This window comes from Somniosus microcephalus, chromosome 3 (genome assembly GCF_052327205.1).
Source record: "Somniosus microcephalus isolate GS21.2 chromosome 3, FLI_Smic_1.0, whole genome shotgun sequence".
NCBI classification, from domain to species: domain Eukaryota; kingdom Metazoa; phylum Chordata; class Chondrichthyes; order Squaliformes; family Somniosidae; genus Somniosus; species Somniosus microcephalus.
This window is the reverse complement of record NC_140989.1, coordinates 382,362,138-382,380,273: the sequence shown is the minus strand read 5'-3', so window position 1 is coordinate 382,380,273 and position 18,136 is coordinate 382,362,138.

The following is an 18,136-nucleotide window of genomic DNA, read 5'->3' as shown; positions in this document are numbered from 1 at the left end:
TGTCCTAACTCACACGCTGTCCCGTTCACCCATCACCCCCTGTGCTCACTGCCCCGTGTCCTAACTCTCACCCAGTCCCGTTCATCCATCACCCACTGTGCTCACTGCCCCGTGTCCTAACTCACACCCAGTCCCGCTCACCCATCACCCCTGTGCTCACTGCCCCGTGTCCTAACTCACACCCAGTCCCGTTCACCCATCACCCCCTGTGCTCACTGCCCCGTGTCCTAACTCACACCCAGTCCCGTTCACCCATCACCCCTGTGCTCACTGCCCCGTGTCCTAACTCACACCCAGTCCCGTTCACCCATCACCCCCTGTGCTGACTGCCCCGTGTCCTAACTCACACCCAGTCCCGTTCACCCATCACCCCCTGTGCTCACTGCCCCGTGTCCTAACTCACACCCAGTCCCGTTCACCCATCACCCCCTGTGCTCACTGCCCCGTGTCCTAACTCACACCCAGTCCCGTTCACCCATCACCCCCTGTGCTCACTGCCCCGTGTCCTAACTCACACCCAGTCCCGTTCACCCATCACCCCCTGTGCTGACTGCCCCGTGTCCTAACTCACACCCAGTCCCGTTCACCCACCACCCCCTGTGCTCGCTGCCCCGTGTCCTAACTCACACCCAGTCCCGTTCACCCATCACACCCTGTGCTCACTGCCCCGTGTCCTAATTCACACCAAGTCCCGTTCACCCATCACCCCCTGTGCTCACTGACCCGTGTCCTAACTCACACCCAGTCCCGTTCACCCATCACCCCCTGTGCTCACTGCCCCGTGTCCTAACTCACACCCAGCCCCGTTCACCCGTCACCCCCTGTGCTCACTGCCCCGTGTCCTAACACACACCCAGTCGCATTCACCCATCACCCCCTGTGCTCACTGCCAACATGCCCTAACTCACACCCAGTCCCGTTCACCCATCACCCCCTGTGCTCACTGCCCCGTGTCCTAACTGACACCCAGTCCCGTTCACCCATCACCCCCTGTGCTCACTGCCAACATGCCCTAACTCACACCCAGTCCCGTTCACCCATCACCCCCTGTGCTCACTGCCCCGTGTCCTAACACACACCCAGTCCCATTCACCCATCACCCTCTGTGCTCACTGCCCCATGCCCTAACTCACACCCAGTCCCGTTCACCCATCACCCCCTGTGCTCACTGCCCCGTGTCCTAACTCACACCCAGTCCCGTTCACCCATCACCCCGTGCTCACTGCCCCGTGTCCTAACTCTCACCCAGTCCCGTTCACCCATCACCCCCTGTTCTCACTGCCCCGTGTCCTAACTCGCACCCAGTCCCGTTCACCCATCACCCCCTGTGCTCACTGCCCCGTGTCCTAACTCACACCCAGTCCCGTTCACCCATCACCCCCTGTGCTCACTGCCCCGTGTCCTAACTCACACCCAGTCCCGTTCACCCATCACCCCCTGTGCTCACTGCCCCGTGTCCTAACTCACACCCAGTCCTGTTCACCCATCACCCCCTGTGCTCACTGCCCCGTGTCCTAACTCACACCCAGCCCCGCTCACCCATCACCCCTGTGCTCACTGCCCCGTGTCCTAACTCACACCCAGTCCCGTTCACCCATCACCCCCTGTGCTCACTGCCCCGTGTCCTAACTCACACCCAGTCCCGTTCACCCGTCACCCCCTGTGCTCACTGCCCCGTGTCCTAACTCACACCCAGTCCCGCTCACCCATCACCCCTGTGCTCACTGCCCCGTGTCCTAACTCACACCCAGTCCCGTTCCCCCATCGCCCCCTGTGCTTACTGCCCCGTGTCCTAACTCACACCCAGTCCCGTTCACCCATCACCCCCTGTGCTCCCTGCCCCGTGTCCTAACTCACAACCAGTCCCGTTCACCCATCACCCCCTGTGCTCACTGCCCCGTGTCCTATCTCACACCCAGTCCCATTCACCCATCATCCCCTGTGCTCACTGCCCCGTGTCCTAACTCACACCCAGTCCCGTTCACCCATCACCCCCTGTGCTCACTGCCCCGTGTCCTAACTCACACCCAGCCCCGTTCACCCATCACCCCCTGTGCTCACTGCCCCGTGTCCTAACTCACACCCAGTCCCGTTCACCCATCACCCCCTGTGCTCACTGCCCCGTGTCCTAACTCACACCCAGTCCCGTTCACCCATCACCCCCTGGGCTCACTGCCCCGTGTCCTAACTCACACCCAGTCCCGTTCACCCATCACCCCCTGTGCTCACTGCCCCGTGTCCTAACACACACCCAGTCCCCTTCACCCACCACCCCCTGTGCTCACTGCCCCGTGTCCTAACACACACCCAGTCCCGTTCACCCATCACCCCCTGTGCTCACTGCCCTGTGTCCTAACTCACACCCAGTCCCGTTCACCCATCACCCACTGTGCTCGCTGCCCCGTGTCCTAACTCACACCCAGTCCCGTTCACCCATCACCCCCTGTGCTCACTGCCCCATGTCCTAACTCACACCCAGTCCCGTTCACCCATCACCCACTGTGCTCACTGCCCCGTGTCCTAACTCACACCGAGTCCCGTTCACCCATCACCCCCTGTGCTCATTGCCAACATGCCCTAACTCACACCCAGTCCCGTTCACCCATCACCCCCTGTGCTCACTGCCCCGTGTCCTAACTCACACCCAGTCCCGTTCACCCATCACCCCCTGTGCTCACTGCCCCGTGTCCTAACTCACACCCAGTCCCGTTCACTCATCACCCCCTGTGCTCACTGCCCCGTGTCCTAACACACACCCAGTCCCGTTCACCCATCACCCCCTGTGCTCACTGCCCCGTCTCCTAACTCACACCCAGTCCCGTTCACTCATCACCCCCTGTGCTCACTGCCCCGTGTCCTAACTCACACCCAGTCCCGTTCACTCATCACCCCCTGTGCTCACTGCCCCGTGTCCTAACTCACACCCAGTCCCATTCACCCATCACCCCCTGTGCTCACTGCCCCGTGTCCTAACTCACACCCAGTCCCGTTCACCCATCACCCCCTGTGCTCACTGCCCCGTGTCCTAACTCACACCCAGTCCCGTTCACCCATCACCGCTGTGCTCACTGCCCCGTGTCCTAACTCACACCCAGTCCCGTTCACCCATCACCCCCTGTGCTCACTGCCCCGTGTCCTAACTCACACCCAGTCCCGTTCACCCATCACCGCTGTGCTCACTGCCCCGTGTCCTAACTCACACCCAGTCCCGTTCACCCATCACCCCTTGTGCTCACTGCCCCGTGTCCTGACTCACACCCAGTCCCGTTCACCCATCACCCCCTGTGCTCACTGCCCCGTGTCCTAACTCGCACCCAGTCCCTTTCACCCATCACCCCCTGTGCTCAATGCCCCGTGTCCTAACTCACACCCAGTCCCGTTCACCCATCACCCCCTGTGCTCGCTCCCCGTGTCATAACTCGCACCCAGTCCCGTTCACCCATCACCCCCTGTGCTCACTGCCCCGTGTCCTTACTCACACCCAGTCCCGTTCACCCATCACCCCCTGCGCTCACTGCCCCGTGTCCTAACTCACACCCAGTCCCGTTCACCCATCACCCCTTGTGCTCACTGCCCCATGTCCTAACTCACACCAAGTCCCGGTCACCCATCACCCCCTGTGCTCACTGCCCCGTGTCCTAACTCACACCCAGTCCCGTTCACCCATCACCCCCTGTGCTCACTGCCCCGTGTCCTAACTCACACCCAGTCCCGTTCACCCATCACCCCCTGTGCTCACTGCCCCGTGTCCTAACTCACACCCAGTCCCGTTCACCCATCACCCCCTGTGCTCACTGCCCTGTGTCCTAACTCACACCCAGTCCCGTTCACCCATCACCCCCTGTGCTCACTGCCCTGTGTCCTAACTCACACCCAGTCTTGTTCACCCATCACCCACTGTGCTCACTGCCCCGTGTCCTAATTCGCACCGGGTCCCGTTCACCCATCACCCCCTGTGCTCACTGCCCCGTGTCCTAACTCACACCCAGTCCCGTTCACCCATCACCCCTTGTGCTCACTGCCCCGTGTCCTAACTCACACCCAGTCCCGTTCACCCATCACCCCCTCTGCTCACTGCCCCGTGTACTAACTCACACCCTGTCCCGTTCACCCATCACCCCCTGTGCTCACTGCCCCGTATCCTAACTCACACCCAGTCCCGTTCACCCATCACCCCCTGTGCTCACTGCCCCGTGTCCTAACTCACACCCAGTCCCGTTCACCCATCACCCCCTGTGCTCACTGCCCCGTGTCCTAACTCATACCAAGTCCCGTTCACCCATCACCCCCTGTGCTCACTGCCCCGTGTCCTAACTCACACCCAGTCCCGTTCACCCATCACCCCCTGTGCTCACTGCCCCGTGTCCTAACTCACACCCAGTCCCGTTCACCCATCACCCCCTGTGCTCACTGCCCCGTGTCCTAACTCACACCCAGTCCCGTTCAACCATCACCCACTGTGCTCACTGCCCCGTGTCCTAACTCACACCCAGTCCCGTTCACCCATCACCCCCTGTGCTCACTGCCCCGTGTCCTAACTCACACCCAGTCCCGTTCACCCATCACCCCCTGTGCTCACTGCCCCGTGTCCTAACTCACACCCAGTCCCGTTCAACCATCACCCGCTGTGCTCACTGCCCCGTGTCCTAACTCACACCCAGTTCCGTTCACCCATCACCCCCTGTGCTCACTGCCCCGTGTCCTAACTCACACCCAGACCCGTTCACCCATCACCCCCTGTGCTCACTGCCCCGTGTCCTAACACACACCCAGTCCCGTTCACCCATCACCCCCTGTGCTCACTGCCCCGTGTCCTAACTCACACCCAGTCCCGTTCACCCATCACCCACTGTGCTCACTGCCCCGTGTCCTAACTCACACCGAGTCCCGTTCACCCATCACCCCCTGTGCTCATTGCCAACATGCCCTAACTCACACCCAGTCCCGTTCACCCATCACCCCCTGTGCTCACTGCCCCGTGTCCTAACTCACACCCAGTCCCGTTCACCCATCACCCCCTGTGCTCACTGCCCCGTGTCCTAACTCACACCCAGTCCCGTTCACCCATCACCCCCTGTGCTCACTGCCCCGTGTCCTAACACACACCCAGTCCCGTTCACCCATCACCCCCTGTGCTCACTGCCCCGTCTCCTAACTCACACCCAGTCCCGTTCACTCATCACCCCCTGTGCTCACTGCCCCGTGTCCTAACTCACACCCAGTCCCGTTCACTCATCACCCCCTGTGCTCACTGCCCCGTGTCCTAACTCACACCCAGTCCCATTCACCCATCACCCCCTGTGCTCACTGCCCCGTGTCCTAACTCACACCCAGTCCCGTTCACCCATCACCCCCTGTGCTCACTGCCCCGTGTCCTAACTCACACCCAGTCCCGTTCACCCATCACCGCTGTGCTCACTGCCCCGTGTCCTAACTCACACCCAGTCCCGTTCACCCATCACCCCCTGTGCTCACTGCCCCGTGTCCTGACTCACACCCAGTCCCGTTCACCCATCACCGCTGTGCTCACTGCCCCGTGTCCTAACTCACACCCAGTCCCGTTCACCCATCACCCCTTGTGCTCACTGCCCCGTGTCCTGACTCACACCCAGTCCCGTTCACCCATCACCCCCTGTGCTCACTGCCCCGTGTCCTAACTCGCACCCAGTCCCTTTCACCCATCACCCCCTGTGCTCACTGCCCCGTGTCCTAACTCACACCCAGTCCCGTTCACCCATCACCCCCTGTGCTCGCTCCCCGTGTCATAACTCGCACCCAGTCCCGTTCACCCATCACCCCCTGTGCTCACTGCCCCGTGTCCTAACTCACACCCAGTCCCGTTCACCCATCACCCCCTGCGCTCACTGCCCCGTGTCCTAACTCACACCCAGTCCCGTTCACCCATCACCCCTTGTGCTCACTGCCCCATGTCCTAACTCACACCAAGTCCCGGTCACCCATCACCCCCTGTGCTCACTGCCCCGTGTCCTAACTCACACCCAGTCCCGTTCACCCATCACCCCCTGTGCTCACTGCCCCGTGTCCTAACTCACACCCAGTCCCGTTCACCCATCACCCCCTGTGCTCACTGCCCCGTGTCCTAACTCACATCCAGTCCCGTTCACCCATCACCCCCTGTGCTCACTGCCCCGTGTCCTAACTCACACCCAGTCCCGTTCACCCATCACCCCCTGTGCTCACTGCCCCGTGTCCTAACTCACACCCAGTCCCATTCACCCATCACCCACTGTGCTCACTGCCCCGTGTCCTAATTCGCACCGGGTCCCGTTCACCCATCACCCCCTGTGCTCACTGCCCCGTGTCCTAACTCACACCCAGTCCCGTTCACCCATCACCCCTTGTGCTCACTGCCCCGTGTCCTAACTCACACCCAGTCCCGTTCACCCATCACCCCCTCTGCTCACTGCCCCGTGTACTAACTCACACCCTGTCCCGTTCACCCATCACCCCCTGTGCTCACTGCCCCGTATCCTAACTCACACCCAGTCCCGTTCACCCATCACCCCCTGTGCTCACTGCCCCGTGTCCTAACTCACACCCAGTCCCGTTCACCCATCACCCCCTGTGCTCACTGCCCCGTGTCCTAACTCATACCAAGTCCCGTTCACCCATCACCCCCTGTGCTCACTGCCCCGTGTCCTAACTCACACCCAGTCCCGTTCACCCATCACCCCCTGTGCTCACTGCCCCGTGTCCTAACTCACACCCAGTCCCGTTCACCCATCACCCCCTGTGCTCACTGCCCCGTGTCCTAACTCACACCCAGTCCCGTTCAACCATCACCCACTGTGCTCACTGCCCCGTGTCCTAACTCACACCCAGTCCCGTTCACCCATCACCCCCTGTGCTCACTGCCCCGTGTCCTAACTCACACCCAGTCCCGTTCACCCATCACCCCCTGTGCTCACTGCCCCGTGTCCTAACTCACACCCAGTCCCGTTCAACCATCACCCGCTGTGCTCACTGCCCCGTGTCCTAACTCACACCCAGTTCCGTTCACCCATCACCCCCTGTGCTCACTGCCCCGTGTCCTAACTCACACCCAGACCCGTTCACCCATCACCCCCTGTGCTCACTGCCCCGTGTCCTAACACACACCCAGTCCCGTTCACCCATCACCCCCTGTGCTCACTGCCCCGTGTCCTAACTCACACCCAGTCCCGTTCACCCATCACCCCCTGTGCTCACTGCCCTGTATCCTAACTCACACCCAGTCTTGTTCACCCATCACCCACTGTGCTCACTGCCCCGTGTCCTAACTCACACCCAGTCCCGTTCACCCATCACCCCCTGTGCTCACTGCCCCGTGTCCTAACTCACACCCAGTCCCGTTCACCCATCACCCCCTGTGCTCACTGCCCTGTATCCTAACTCACACCCAGTCTTGTTCACCCATCACCCACTGTGCTCACTGCCCCGTGTCCTAACTCTCACCCAGTCCCGTTCACCCATCACCCCCTGTGCTCACTGCCCCGTGACCTAACTCGCACCGGGTCCCGTTCACCCATCACCCCCTGTGATCACTGCCCCGTGTCCTAAATCACACCCAGTCCCGTTCACCCATCACCCACTGTGCTCACTGCTCCGTGTCCTAACTCACACCCAGTCCCGTTCACCCATCACCCCCTGTGCTCACTGCCCCGTGTCCTAACTCACACCCAGTCCCGTTCACCCATCACCCCCTGTGCTCACTGCCCCATGTCCAAACTCACACCCAGTCCCGTTCACCCATCACCCCTTGTGCTCACTGCCCCGTGTCCTAACTCACACCCAGTCCCGTTCACCCATCACCCCCTGTGCTCACTGCCCCGTGTCCTAACTCACACCCAGTCCCGTTCACCCATCACCCCCTGTGCTCACTGCCCCGTGTACTAACTCACACCCAGTCCCGTTCACCCATCACCCCCTGTGCTCACTGCCCCGTGTACTAACTCACACCGAGTCCCGTTCACCCATCACCCCTTGTGCTCACTGCCCCGTGTCCTAACTCACACTCAGTCCCGTTCACCCATCACCCCCTGTGCTCACTGCCCCGTGTCCTAACTCACACCCAGTCCCGTTCACCCATCACACCCTGTGCTCACTGCCCCGTGTCCTAACTCACACCCAGTCCCGTTCACCCATCACCCCTGTGCTCACTGCCCCGTGTCCTAACTCACACCCAGTCCCGTTCACCCATCACCCCCTGTGCTCACTGCCCCGTGTCCTAACTCACACCCAGTCCCGTTCACCCATCACCCCTGTGCTCACTGACCCGTGTCCTAACTCACACCCAGTCCCGTTCACCCATCACCCGCTGTGCTCACTGCCCCGTGTCCTAACTCACACCCAGTCCCGTTCACCCATCACCCACTGTGCTCACTGCCCCGTGTCCTAACTCACACCCAGTCCCATTCACCCATCACCCCTGTGCTCACTGCCCCGTGTCCTAACTCACACCTAGTCCCGTTCACCCATCACCCACTGTGCTCACTGCCCCGTGTCCTAACTCACACCCAGTCCCGTTCACCCATCACCCCCTGTGCTCACTGCCCTGTGTCCTAACTCACACCCAGTCCCGTTCACCCATCACCCCCTGTGCTCACTGCCCCGTGTCCTAACTCACACCCAGTCCCGTTCAACCATCACCCACTGTGCTCACTGCCCCGTGTCCTAACTCACACCCAGTCCCGTTCACCCATCACCCCCTGTGCTCACTGCCCCGTGTCCTAACTCACACCCATTTCCCGTTCACCCATCACCCCTGTGCTCGCTGCCCCGTGTCCTAACTCACACCCAGTCCCGTTCACCCATCACCCCCTGTGCTCACTGCCCCGTGTCCTAACTCACACCCAGTCCCGTTCACCCATCACCCGCTGTGCTCACTGCCCCGTGTCCTAACTCACACCCAGTCCCGTTCACCCATCACCCGCTGTGCTCACTGCCCCGTGTCCTAACTCACACCCAGTCCCGTTCACCCATCACCCCCTGTGCTCACTGCCCTGTGTCCTAACTCACACCCAGTCTTGTTCACCCATCACCCACTGTGCTCACTGCCCCGTGTCCTAACTCTCACCCAGTCCCGTTCACCCATCACCCCCTGTGCTCACTGCCCCGTGTCCTAACTCGCACCGGGTCCCGTTCACCCATCACCCCCTGTGCTCACTGCCCCGTGTCCTAACTCACACCCAGTCCCGTTCACCCATCACCCCCTGTGCTCACTGCCCCGTGTCCTAACTCACACCCAGTCCCGTTCACCCATCACCCCCTGTGCTCACTGCCCCGTGTCCTAACTCACACCCAGTCCCGTTCACCCATCACCCCCTGTGCTCACTGCCCCGTGTCCTAACTCACACCCAGTCCCGTTCACCCATCACCCCCTGTGCTCACTGCCCCGTGTCCTAACTCACACCCAGTCCCGTTCACCCATCACCCCCTGTGCTCACTGCCCCGTGTCCTAATTCACACCCAGTCCCGTTCACCCATCACCCTCTGTGCTCACTGCCCCGTGTCCTAACTCACAGCCAGTCCCGTTCACCCATCACCCCCTGTGCTCACTGCCCCGTGTCCTAACTCACACCCAGTCCCGTTCACCCATCACCCCCTGTGCTCACTGCCCCGTGTCCTAACTCACACCCAGTCCCGCTCACCCATCACCCCCTGTGCTCACTGCCCCGTGTCCTAATTCACACCCAGTCCCGTTCAACCATCACCCCCTGTGCTCACTGCCCCGTGTCCTAACTCACACCCAGTCCCGTTCATCCATCACCCCCTGTGCTCACTGCCCCGTGTCCTAACTCACACCCAGTCCCGTTCACCCATCACCCCCTGTGCTCACTGCCCCGTGTCCTAACTCACACCCAGTCCCGTTCACCCATCACCCCCTGTGCTCACTGCCCCGTGTCCTAACTCACACCCAGTCCCGTTCACCCATCACCCCCTGTGCTCACTGCCCCGTGTCCTAACTCACACCCAGTCCCGTTCACCCATCACCCCCTGTGCTCACTGCCCCGTGTCCTAACTCACACCCAGTCCCGTTCACCCATCACCCCCTGTGCTCACTGCCCCGTGTCCTAACTCACACCGTCCCGTTCACCCATCACCCCCTGTGCTCACTGCCCCGTGTCCTAACTCACACCCAGTCCCATTCACCCATCACCCACTGTGCTCACTGCCCTCTGCCCTAACTCACACCCAGTCCCGTTCACCCATCACCTCCTGTGCTCACTGCCCCGTGTCCTAACTCACACCAAGTCCCGTTCACCCATCACCCCCTGTGCTCACTGCCCCGTGTCCTAACTCACACCCAGTCCCGTTCACCCATCACCCCCTGTGCTCACTGCCCCGTGTCCTAACTCACACCCAGTCCCGTTCACCCATCACCCCCTGTGCTCACTGCCCCGTGTTCTAACTCACACCCAGTCCCGTTCACCCATCACCCCCTGTGCTCACTGCCCCGTGTCCTAACTCACACCCAGTCCCATTCACCCATCACCCGCTGTGCTCACTGCCCCGTGTCCTAACTCACACCCAGCCCCGCTCACCCATCACCCCCTGTGCTCACTGCCCCGTGTCCTAATTCACACCCAGTCCCGTTCACCCATCACCCTCTGTGCTCACTGCCCCGTGTCCTAACTCACAGCCAGTCCCGTTCACCCATCACCCCCTGTGCTCACTGCCCCGTGTCCTAACTCACACCCAGTCCCGTTCACCCATCACCCCCTGTGCTCACTGCCCCGTGTCCTAACTCACACCCAGTCCCGCTCACCCATCACCCCCTGTGCTCACTGCCCCGTGTCCTAATTCACACCCAGTCCCGTTCAACCATCACCCCCTGTGCTCACTGCCCCGTGTCCTAACTCACACCCAGTCCCGTTCATCCATCACCCCCTGTGCTCACTGCCCCGTGTCCTAACTCACACCCAGTCCCGTTCACCCATCACCCCCTGTGCTCACTGCCCCGTGTCCTAACTCACACCCAGTCCCGTTCACCCATCACCCCCTGTGCTCACTGCCCCGTGTCCTAACTCACACCCAGTCCCGTTCACCCATCACCCCCTGTGCTCACTGCCCCGTGTCCTAACTCACACCCAGTCCCGTTCACCCATCACCCCCTGTGCTCACTGCCCCGTGTCCTAACTCACACCCAGTCCCGTTCACCCATCACCCCCTGTGCTCACTGCCCCGTGTCCTAACTCACACCGTCCCGTTCACCCATCACCCCCTGTGCTCACTGCCCCGTGTCCTAACTCACACCCAGTCCCATTCACCCATCACCCACTGTGCTCACTGCCCTCTGCCCTAACTCACACCCAGTCCCGTTCACCCATCACCTCCTGTGCTCACTGCCCCGTGTCCTAACTCACACCAAGTCCCGTTCACCCATCACCCCCTGTGCTCACTGCCCCGTGTCCTAACTCACACCCAGTCCCGTTCACCCATCACCCCCTGTGCTCACTGCCCCGTGTCCTAACTCACACCCAGTCCCGTTCACCCATCACCCCCTGTGCTCACTGCCCCGTGTTCTAACTCACACCCAGTCCCGTTCACCCATCACCCCCTGTGCTCACTGCCCCGTGTCCTAACTCACACCCAGTCCCATTCACCCATCACCCGCTGTGCTCACTGCCCCGTGTCCTAACTCACACCCAGCCCCGCTCACCCATCACCCCCTGTGCTCACTGCCCCGTGTCCTAATTCACACCCAGTCCCGTTCACCCATCACCCCCTGTGCTCACTGCCCCGTGTCCTAACTCACACCCAGCCCCTTTCACCCATCACCCCCTGTGCTCACAGCCCCGTGTCCTAACTCACACCCAGTCCCATTCATCCATCACCCGCTGTGCTCACTGCCCCGTGTCCTAACTCACACCCAGCCCCGCTCACCCATCACCCCCTGTGCTCACTGCCCCGTGTCCTAACTCACAACCAGTCCCGTTCACCCGTCACCCCCTGTGCTCACTGCCCCGTGTCCTAACTCACACCCAGTCCCGTTCACCCATCACCCCCTGTGCTCACTGCCCCGTGTCCTAACTCACACCCAGTCCTGTTCACCCATCACCCCCTGTGCTCACTGCCCGTGTCCTAACTCACACCCAGTCCCATTCACCCATCACCCCCTGTGCTCACTGCCCCGTGTCCTAACTCACACCCAGCCCCGCTCACCCATCATCCCTGTGTTCACTGCCCCGTGTCCTAACTCACACTCAGTCCCGTTCACCCATCACCCCCTGTGCTCACTGCCCCGTGTCCTAACTCACACCCAGCCCCGCTCACCCATCATCCCTGTGCTCACTGCCCCGTGTCCTAACTCACACCCAGCCCCGCTCACCCATCATCCCTGTGCTCACTGCCCCGTGTCCTAACTCACACCCAGTCCCGTTCACCCATCACCCCCTGTGCTCACTGCCCCGTGTCCTAACTCACACCCAGTCCCGTTCACCCATCACCCCCTGTGCTCACTGCCCCGTGTCCTAACTCACACCCAGTCCCATTCACCCATCACCCACTGTGCTCACTGCCCTGTGCCCTAACTCACACCCAGTCCCGTTCACCCATCACCCCCTGTGCTCACTGCCCCGTGTCCTAACTCACACCAAGTCCCGTTCACCCATCACCCCCTGTGCTCACTGCCCCGTGTCCTAACTCACACCCAGTCCCGTTCACCCATCACCCCCTGTGCTCACTGCCCCGTGTCCTAACTCACACCCAGTCCCGTTCACCCATCACCCCCTGTGCTCACTGCCCCATGTCCGAACTCACACCCAGTCCCGTTCACCCATCACCCCCTGTGCTCACTGCCCCGTGTTCTAACTCACACCCAGTCCCGTTCACCCATCACCCCCTGTGCTCACTGCCCCGTGTCCTAACTCACACCCAGTCCCATTCACCCATCACCCCCTGTGCTCACTGCCCCGTGTCCTAACTCACACCCAGCCCCGCTCACCCATCACCCCCTGTGCTCACTGCCCCGTGTCCTAATTCACACCCAGTCCCGTTCACCCATCACCCCCTGTGCTCACTGCCCCGTGTCCTAACTCACACCCAGCCCCGTTCACCCATCACCCCCTGTGCTCACAGCCCCGTGTCCTAACTCACACCCAGTCCCATTCATCCATCACCCCCTGTGCTCACTGCCCCGTGTCCTAACTCACACCCAGCCCCGCTCACCCATCACCCCCTGTGCTCACTGCCCCGTGTCCTAACTCACACCCAGTCCCGTTCACCCGTCACCCCCTGTGCTCACTGCCCCGTGTCCTAACTCACACCCAGTCCCGTTCACCCATCACCCCCTGTGCTCACTGCCCCGTGTCCTAACTCACACCCAGTCCTGTTCACCCATCACCCCCTGTGCTCACTGCCCGTGTCCTAACTCACACCCACTCCCATTCACCCATCACCCCCTGTGCTCACTGCCCCGTGTCCTAACTCACACCCAGCCCCGCTCACCCATCATCCCTGTGCTCACTGCCCCGTGTCCTAACTCACACCCAGTCCCGTTCACCCATCACCCCCTGTGCTCACTGCCCCGTGTCCTAACTCACACCCAGTCACGTTCACCCATCACCCCCTGTGCTCACTGACCCGTGTCCTAACTCACACCCAGTCCCGTTCACCCATCACCCCCTGTGCTCACTGCCCCGTGTCCTAACACACACCCAGTCCCGTTCACCCATCACCCCCTGTGCTCACTGCCCCGTGTCCTAACTCACACCCAGTCCCGTTCACACATCACCCCATGTGCTCACTGCCCCGTGTCCTAACTCACACCCAGTCCCGTTCACCCATCACCCCCTGTGCTCACTGCCCCGTGTCCTAACTCACACCCAGTCCCGTTCACCCATCACCCCCTGTGCTCACTGCCCCGTGTCCTAACTCACACCCAGTCCCGTTCACCCATCACCCCCTGTGCTCACTGCCCCGTGTCCTAACTCACACCCAGTCCCGTTCACCCATCACTCCCTGTGCTCACTGCCCCGTGTCCTAGCTCACACCCAGTCCCATTCACCCATCACACCCTGTGCTCACTGCCCCTTGTCCTAACTCACACCCAGTCCCGTTCACGCAACACCCCCTGTGCTCACTGCCCCGTGTCCTAACTCACACCCAGTCCCGTTCACCCATCACCGCTGTGCTCACTGCCCTGTGTCCTAACTCACACCCAGTCCCGTTCACCCATCACACCCTGTGCTCACTGCCCCGTGTCCTAACTCACACCCAGTCCCGTTCACCCATCACCCCCTGTGCTCACTGCCCCGTGTCCTAACTCACACCCAGTCCCGTTCACCCATCACCCCCTGTGCTCACTGCCCCGTGTCCTTACTCACACCCAGTCCCGTTGACCCATCACCCCCTGTGCTCACTGCCCCGTGTCCTAACTCACACCCAGTCCCGTTCACCCATCACCCCCTGTGCTCACTGCCCCGTGTCCTAACTCACACCCAGTCCCGTTCACCCATCACCCCCTGTGCTCACTGCCCCGTGTCCTAACTCACACCCAGTCCCGTTCACCCATCACCCCCTGTGCTCACTGCCCTGTGTCCTAACTCACACCCAGTCCCGCTCACCCATCACCCCCTGTGCTCACTGCCCCGTGTCTTAACTCACACCCAATCCCGTTCACCCATCACCCCCTGTGCTCGCTGCCCCGTGTCCTAACTCACACCCAATCCCGTTCACCCATCGCCCTCTGTGCTCGCTGCCCCATGTCCTAACTCACACCCAGTCCCGTTCACCCATCACCCCCTGTGTTCACTGCCCCGTGTCCTAACTCACACCCAGTCCCGTTCACCCATCACTCCCTGTGCTCACTGCCCCGTGTCCTAACTCACACCCAGTCCCGTTCACCCATCACCCCCTGTGCTCACTGCCCTGTGTCCTAACTCACACCCAGTCCCGTTCACCCATCACCCCCTGTGCTCACTGCTCCGTGTCCTAACTCACACCCAGTCCCGTTCACCCATCACCCCCTGTGCTCACTGCCCCGTGTCCTAACTCACACCCAGTCCCGTTCACTCATCACCCCCTGTGCTCACTGCTCCGTGTACTAACTCACACCCAGTCCCGTTCACCGATCACCCCCTGTGCTCACTGCCCCGTGTCCTAACTCACACCCAGTCCCGTTCACCCATCACCCCCTGTGCTCACTGCTCCGTGTCCTAACTCACACCCAGTCCCGTTCACCCATCACCCCTGTGCTCACTGCCCCGTGTCCTAACTCACACCCAGTCCCGTTCACCCATCACCCCTTGTGCTCACTGCCCCGTGTCCTAACTCACACCCAGTCCCATTCACCCATCACCCCCTGTGCTCACTGCCCCGTGTCCTAACTCACACCCAGCCCCGCTCACCCATCACCCCCTGTGCTCACTGCCCCGTGTCCTAATTCACACCCAGTCCCGTTCACCCATCACCCCCTGTGCTCACTGCCCCGTGTCCTAACTCACACCCAGCCCCTTTCACCCATCACCCCCTGTGCTCACAGCCCCGTGTCCTAACTCACACCCAGTCCCATTCATCCATCACCCGCTGTGCTCACTGCCCCGTGTCCTAACTCACACCCAGCCCCGCTCACCCATCACCCCCTGTGCTCACTGCCCCGTGTCCTAACTCACAACCAGTCCCGTTCACCCGTCACCCCCTGTGCTCACTGCCCCGTGTCCTAACTCACACCCAGTCCCGTTCACCCATCACCCCCTGTGCTCACTGCCCCGTGTCCTAACTCACACCCAGTCCTGTTCACCCATCACCCCCTGTGCTCACTGCCCGTGTCCTAACTCACACCCAGTCCCATTCACCCATCACCCCCTGTGCTCACTGCCCCGTGTCCTAACTCACACCCAGCCCCGCTCACCCATCATCCCTGTGTTCACTGCCCCGTGTCCTAACTCACACCCAGCCCCGCTCACCCATCATCCCTGTGCTCACTGCCCCGTGTCCTAACTCACACCCAGTCCCGTTCACCCATCACCCCCTGTGCTCACTGCCCCGTGTCCTAACTCACACCCAGTCCCGTTCACCCATCACCCCCTGTGCTCACTGCCCCGTGTCCTAACTCACACCCAGTCCCATTCACCCATCACCCACTGTGCTCACTGCCCTGTGCCCTAACTCACACCCAGTCCCGTTCACCCATCACCCCCTGTGCTCACTGCCCCGTGTCCTAACTCACACCAAGTCCCGTTCACCCATCACCCCCTGTGCTCACTGCCCCGTGTCCTAACTCACACCCAGTCCCGTTCACCCATCACCCCCTGTGCTCACTGCCCCGTGTCCTAACTCACACCCAGTCCCGTTCACCCATCACCCCCTGTGCTCACTGCCCCATGTCCGAACTCACACCCAGTCCCGTTCACCCATCACCCCCTGTGCTCACTGCCCCGTGTTCTAACTCACACCCAGTCCCGTTCACCCATCACCCCCTGTGCTCACTGCCCCGTGTCCTAACTCACACCCAGTCCCATTCACCCATCACCCCCTGTGCTCACTGCCCCGTGTCCTAACTCACACCCAGCCCCGCTCACCCATCACCCCCTGTGCTCACTGCCCCGTGTCCTAATTCACACCCAGTCCCGTTCACCCATCACCCCCTGTGCTCACTGCCCCGTGTCCTAACTCACACCCAGCCCCGTTCACCCATCACCCCCTGTGCTCACAGCCCCGTGTCCTAACTCACACCCAGTCCCATTCATCCATCACCCCCTGTGCTCACTGCCCCGTGTCCTAACTCACACCCAGCCCCGCTCACCCATCACCCCCTGTGCTCACTGCCCCGTGTCCTAACTCACACCCAGTCCCGTTCACCCGTCACCCCCTGTGCTCACTGCCCCGTGTCCTAACTCACACCCAGTCCCGTTCACCCCTCACCCCCTGTGCTCACTGCCCCGTGTCCTAACTCACACCCAGTCCTGTTCACCCATCACCCCCTGTGCTCACTGCCCGTGTCCTAACTCACACCCAGTCCCATTCACCCATCACCCCCTGTGCTCACTGCCCCGTGTCCTAACTCACACCCAGCCCCGCTCACCCATCATCCCTGTGCTCACTGCCCCGTGTCCTAACTCACACCCAGTCCCGTTCACCCATCACCCCCTGTGCTCACTGCCCCGTGTCCTAACTCACACCCAGTCACGTTCACCCATCACCCCTGTGCTCACTGGCCCGTGTCCTAACTCACACCCAGTCCCATTCACCCATCACCCCCTGTGCTCACTGACCCGTGTCCTAACTCACACCCAGTCCCGTTCACACATCACCCCATGTGCTCACTGCCCCGTGTCCTAACTCACACCCAGTCCCGTTCACCCATCACCCCCTGTGCTCACTGCCCCGTGTCCTAACTCACACCCAGTCCCGTTCACCCATCACCCCCTGTGCTCACTGCCCCGTGTCCTAACTCACACCCAGTCCCGTTCACCCATCACCCCCTGTGCTCACTGCCCCGTGTCCTAACTCACACCCAGTCCCGTTCACCCATCACCCCCTGTGCTCACTGCCCCGTGTCCTAGCTCACACCCAGTCCCATTCACCCATCACACCCTGTGCTCACTGCCCCTTGTCCTAACTCACACCCAGTCCCGTTCACCCATCACCCCCTGTGCTCACTGCCCCGTGTCCTAACTCACACCCAGTCCCGTTCACCCATCACCGCTGTGCTCACTGCCCTGTGTCCTAACTCACACCCAGTCCCGTTCACCCATCACACCCTGTGCTCACTGCCCCGTGTCCTAACTCACACCCAGTCCCGTTCACCCATCACCCCCTGTGCTCACTGCCCCGTGTCCTAACTCACACCCAGTCCCGTTCACCCATCACCCCCTGTGCTCACTGCCCCGTGTCCTTACTCACACCCAGTCCCGTTCACCCATCACCCCCTGTGCTCACTGCCCCGTGTCCTAACTCACACCCAGTCCCGTTCACCCATCACCCCCTGTGCTCACTGCCCCGTGTCCTAACTCACACCCAGTCCCGTTCACCCATCACCCCCTGTGCTCACTGCCCCGTGTCCTAACTCACACCCAGTCCCGTTCACCCATCACCCCCTGTGCTCACTGCCCCGTGTCCTAACTCACACCCAGTCCCGCTCACCCATCACCCCCTGTGCTCACTGCCCCGTGTCTTAACTCACACCCAATCC